The sequence below is a fragment of the Nansenia antarctica genome (genome assembly GCF_963989245.1).
Source record: "Nansenia antarctica genome assembly, chromosome: 19".
Lineage (NCBI taxonomy): Eukaryota > Metazoa > Chordata > Actinopteri > Argentiniformes > Microstomatidae > Nansenia > Nansenia antarctica.
In genome coordinates this window covers 21803754-21810166 of record NC_137692.1, presented here as the reverse complement: position 1 = coordinate 21810166, position 6413 = coordinate 21803754, and positions in this window count along the sequence as shown.

Below are 6413 nucleotides of genomic sequence, written 5' to 3'. Positions count from 1 at the left end.
TATCTCTTTCTCTATCTCTATCTCTATCTCTGCCTCTCTCTATCTCTATCCCTCCCTCTCTCTCTCTCTGTCTCCCCATCTCTCTGTCTCTCTCCCTCACCCTCTCTCTCTCTCTATCTCTCTCTGTCTCTCTCTCTATCTCTGTCTCTCTCTCTGCCTCTCTCTCTCTCTCTCTCTCTCCCTATCTCTGTACCTGTCTTGTGTTTTGTTGAGATAAGATGTGCTTCGGTGTGTGGTAGTGGACAGAAGGAAAACCCAGAGAGTAATAACACACTGGTGGTCGTGAGAGAGAGAGGCCAGCGCCTGATAACCTGACATACGTGACATCCATAAACATTAGCCTAGTAGCCTCCTGATTCAACTGATCAAACAAATCACCAATATCCTCATACAACAAGGTGGTGCTGGGGTGATGGGTCATCACAATCTGTATCTAGGACCATGGTTTTTAAGACCACTGATCTAAAGGATTGTTTTCTGAAGGATTGTTGTATTGATATTCCTATGACATGCTATGTCGTGATCTTAGAATTATAAGGTTCTATCTCCGTTTAGGGTGGTTCAGAGATATTGAGCGTCAATGTTTTTACATTCCATTATGTTTTGTGAGATGGAACCTTTGTATTTTATGAATTACTAACTAAAAAATGTAAACATTTTAAAAAATAACACCACACAGGCATTAATAAACACCTAATGGATCAGTTTTGACCCAAAATGGAGATAGAACCTTATAATTCTAAGCTCACGAGATGTAGGGAGAACAGGAGCACCTGGAAATGATGGGCACATTGTTCCATGGAACTCACTAGGTGGAAACACTAGCATGATTTATCATAGAGCACAGAGCAGCACTTAGATGGTAGATTAAATTGGACACATCAGTCTCTACCTGTTTTTCCTCTATCCCTCAATCTCTCTCTCTCTCTCTATTACTGGGTTCTCTCTACCCCCCTCCCTCCCTCTATCCCCCCCCTATCCCCCGTCGGAAACTAGATTGTCATGCTATCATGTCAGTTCTATTTATATTTCCAGGTCAGAGACAGAGAGAGGGGAGATTCCCATTCGTGCCCAGTGGGAAAGGAACCCGCTTTGTTTACTCTGCCCATTGGGGGATCATTTCTGATGTTCGGCACTGCTAGGATGTTTTGATTTGGTTTATGATTTTTTTGTATTTCACACATGGAGGTATTCACTGTATTCACTTCACAATTGGTTGTCCATACCATGAACTGAGATATGTCTAAGGATATATCATCTTATGATATGGCATTGAATCAAAACCTCCAAACCTCTGTTGTAATACCAGCCTCTTTACTGGTATGTAGCCTATTTCTTCAGTGTGTACATTGTGTTCTAGAATGTAACTCATTGTGACATAAACTGTGTCTGTGACACGGATGAGGCATTCTGAAAATAATTCACAAAGCAAGTATTAATCTGCTGTGGCAGTATGATTGTACTGTACCAGTCAAAGGTTTGGACACATTTCCCATAATTCATGGGGAAGTGTGTCCAAACCTTTGACTGGTACTGTATGTCCATTCAGTTCCATTATGAGATAAACCAAACTAGCAGTGTATGGACCTCACTGTAGAATCGACATTCCCAGCTTGTGACATCCATTTAACAATTGCATTCTTTTCTTTAGATAAAGATAAACTGTGATTATGTTTTCCTTTCTGGGAGTGAAGAACTCGTGAGTGAAGAACTCGAAGAATGTGTTTATTCGTTTTATCCCACCATCGTACCATAAATCACACAGTAAACGGAAGGTAAACTGGCTGGGTTCTCACAACGGCTTAGCATTCATAAAGAGCCTGCAGAGGATGGAACCCTCCTCTGTCTCGCATGTAATCTACATTATTAATGATCTCCGGCTAAACAAACCGCCAACGCAACCCAACAGCAGTGCAGTTCTCACCCAACAGCCAGAGAGAGAGAGAGAGAGAGAGAGAGAGGGAGAGGGAGAGAGACAGAGAGAGACAGAGAGAGAGAGAGAGAGAGAGAGACAGAGCAAGAGAGAGACGGAGAGAGAGAGAGAGAGACAGACAGAGAGAGAGATGGAGAGAGAGACGGAGAAAGAGAGAGAGAGAGACAGAGAGAGAGAGAGATGGAGAGAGAGAGAGGGAGGGAGGGAGAGAGAGAACAGAGATAGAAAGAGAGATTCAAGAAAGTGAGGAGGAGGGAGAGAGGATAGAGAGAGTAAAGCGGGAAGCAAGTGACAAGACAGGTGCACTGTGCATGTGGGCAGAGAGAGAGATTGAGAGAGAGAGAGAGAGAGAGAGAGAGAGAGAGAGAGAGCAGGGGGGGAGATAGAGACAGATAGTCAATCTCAGATAAATAATCCTTCTATTGTTATTCCTGACACACTGGCGAATGTGAATTTAGGATAATTGGACAAGGGAAAACAACGCTGTTGAGGAGATGAGGTATAATCACAATGATTCCTTTCTTTCTTTCTTACTTATTTAGAGGTGAGTAATGTGTGTTCCTTAATGAATGAAGTGCTTGGGTTAAAAAAGAGAGCGTCAGATAGGAAATCAGGAGAGATAGAACATGAATCAGAACCATCTGGAGAAGGAGAGTGAGAGAGGTTGAGAGCGACAGGAAAGATAAAGGACAATTAATCAGTCAAAATGTAATTAACTGCAGCTAACACAGTGGAGCTTTGAAAGGTACCTTTAAGGGGGGGGCCTAATGCGACCTCACATAAACCTTTGGACCAGGACAAATATATATATATATATATATATTTCATCTCATTGAGACTAACCTAGATAAATGTCAAATAAAAATGAAGAATGTGGATTTGCTGCGTTCGTTAATATAGATTCATTTCATGCAACTATTTTCGGTGTCCCCATAGAGGTGTTGGTTGACTCCATAATTAGGATGCACACACACGTTCTATGGATTCTTTCTATGGTTAAAAACTAGTATGTCATAATAATGTTATGAGGTTGTTCATTGGTTGTTAGTGGTGGTGGTTTATAATTGCCATTACCAGTGGATCATTCCAGGTGCCCCCTACGTGCCAAGTCTAAGCCCCCACGCAGGCTGAACAACAGGCTCAGGCCTAATTACCCCAGCCTTTTTATCCTCATTAAGCCTTTGAGCTCAATCAGGTACTCTGCATTGGAACAGCCATCACAGCGCCAGCGTGGTTTAACAGCTGGGTCAATCACAACAACCGCAGGCCCCTAGACAGTTTACAGCACATGATGACTGTCCCAATTCTCTAACCTTTTGCTCAAAGTACGCTTTTGTACGGAGCCCTCCTGGGGTCACATGGTAGAAGAAAATTATTTGATGTGTGAATCCGTTCCCTCGGTTTAGTAATTCGTTAGGGTTAGGGTTAGGGTTAGGGTTAGGTCCTATGAGCCAGAACGATCGCAAGGATTAGGGTTAGGGTTAGGGTTAGGGCTAGAATCCTTGCGATCGTTCTGGCTCGTAGGGCCTAACCCTAACCCTAACCCCAGGGGGGGTCCGTATCTACACATCAGTCATCATAAGAAAACAACTACTATGCTTGGGCAATTACAGTCACAATGCTAGAAGAAGAAGGATTTTTTTTTGGAACACACTAGGGCTTCTTAATTTTTAATTTTGCCATTTAGCAGACGCTTTTATCCAAAGCGACTTACAATTACGAATTACAGGGACAGTCCCCCTGGAGTAACTGAGGGCTAAGTGCCTTACTCAAGGGCACACTAGTAGTGGTGTGGTTTCAGGCGGGATTTGAACTCACAACCTTCCGATCGGAAGTCCAACACACTATCCACTAGACCACCACTAACCCCCATGTGCTTCTTGACATGTTTGACATAGGCATTAATGTGTTTGCTCTACAACTGCAGTGTCACTGGTTCAAGCCCTGCTCTGGCTTCCTCTCTGAGATCACCTCACACGACATTATTAAAGGTTATTTTTTTCACTCATATTTTTAATTGGATATAGATAGTGAAGGTAGACAGGAAAGTAAGGAGGAGAAGGGAGAGAGGGCATGGGTCGGATTCGAGCCCATGCCGACATGGGCATATGTGTGTACTGTAGACCACGGTGCTAGACCACTGGACCACCCCAGACCACCTCACACTACATTATTGTAGTCTTGTGATGACATCAGAGAAACTCTGACTTTCCTGAGACAGTGCAGGCTTCTTTTTGTAACCTACTGGGTCTTTGGTGGCTAGCTGATGAAGCTAGTGGAGAGAGGCTATGGACAGGCTACTATGGAGATGCTACTATGCCTGTCTGTCACTCACAGATGGGTGTTGACCAGCTGACCACGCTTATTGTCAAGATTGGACACTTTTGTGTGTGTGTGTGTGTGTGTGTGTGTGTGTGTGTGTGTGTCCTCTGGCTTCCCCTGCACCATCTGCGGACGGGTGTGGGGCTCAAGGATCGGACTCAACGCCCACGAGAAGTGGCACCAGCGACAGCGTCGCTGAAACCCCCCCCCCTCCCCATCCTTGGAGCAAGCGTCATCATCGAACACGATGGACAGCTAAGATGATGGTGTGTCTGCGTATCTAGGTGTGTGTGTGTGTGTGTGTGTGTGTGTGTGTGTGTGTGCGCACGTGTGCGTGTGTGTGTGTGTGCGTGCGTGTTTGTGTGTGTGTATGTGTGCTTTGCAGCCTAAGCTGAACTACAAGAACTATGGACACGTGCCTCTACTTAGTAACACCAATAAATATTATTCCACGGGCTAATCAAATGATTACACAGCTAAACAAATCTAAATAAACACTAGGGTCTGGACATACTACTTACATCACCTAACACCTCCCCATTAGCTTCTATACACACGGTCCATTGTGCCAACAGAGTAATTGCTCATGTGAAAGTGCTATGACGGAGGTACTGTAGCTAGGCACTGGGCTGCTGGCCTTGGCCGAATGGGATGATGGTGGTGGTACTGTATCACGCAAACGCACAAAGCAGCACTCAGTGTGTGTGTGTGTGTGTGTGTGTGTGTGTGTGTGTGTGTGTCTGTGTATCAGGGGGGGGGGTGCTCTTTCCATTTTAAAAGGACATTAGTACTGATGGTAATAGTATCAGAGCTTTTTTTCAGCGTCTTTCCAGTAGACCCACGAAAGGCCAGAAAGCCAGAGAGCACGCACAGTCCATTAGAAAAGTAAACAGCACATATTTTTTTCACAGGTAAAGGTTTAGGGGTAAACATGGACCTAGGCACTAAAAGCAGTCAGTGACTTGTGTGTTGTTGTTTTTTCCGATGACTGTGCTATATGAGGATAAGACAGGCGTTTTGTCTTCTAGATAGATATGTTTATTGAAAACTGTACGGAGAGAATAAAAGACAAACAGGGGTGGAAGGATGAAAGGAGAGGTGAGGGGAGGAGGAGGCGAGAGAGGTTGTGTATAGCAAATAACATTCTGTGACGTTAGAATTATAAGGTTCTATCTCCATTTTTGTCAAAATTGAGTTTTTTTACATAATCTGATCCGTTATGAATGAATGGACTTTATTGTCATTGCTACAGTACAGGTACCAAACAACGAAATTTAGGAAAGTTAGGTGTTTATTAATGCCTGTGTGGTGTTATTTCTAAAATGTTGACATTTTTGAGTTAGTAATTCATAAAAGACAAAGGTTCCATCTCACAAAACATAATGGAATGTAAAAACTTTGATGCTCAATATCTCTGAACTGCCCTAAACAGAGATCTTAGAACCTTATCATTCTAAGCTCACGATTCCTATTGTATCAGCTCCTTGAACCCTAAAGGAAATAGGTCGATGCACCTGTGTATTTTTCCATGGCGTGTTCCGTGTTCCAAGATGAAGGTTCCAAGGCTCTCTTTGATTCTCCATGGTTCCATTGTGTGTTTAACCGCCCGTCATCCGCCTCCACCTCTAACCCTCCGTTCACCATCTCTGGGTCTCATGGAAACGTGAAGCAACACTGAGGCCTGAGCCCCAGACTCTTAGTAGAGAGGTGAGAAACCGCCCAGGCTAAGCCCTGCTGGATTAGAGCTGGTCACAGTCTCTATGACAGGGCCTGGACAGTCCCTATGTCAGGGTCTGGACAGTCTCTATAGGCCAATGCACACGGCGTGCGATGTTGTCGCACGACAACATTCGATTCTCAATTCTTTGAATTATTTCAATTGGTGTGAATGGAGAATCGAATGTTGTCGTGCGACAATATCGCATCGCACGCCGTGTGCATTGTCTCATTCAAAACAATGGAATCGAATTCGGCGGTGCGACAAAATCGGGGCTGTGTGCATTGGCCTTATGACAGGGTCTGGACAGCGCCTAGTGTTGAATGGCAGTTTCCAATAAGCAGGAGGAAAGTGCTGAATGTAAATTTTGTGTATCATCTTTGTATTTTCACACTTTTCATGTGAATCCTAGTTGATGCGATGACAACCAATCATTTGCAC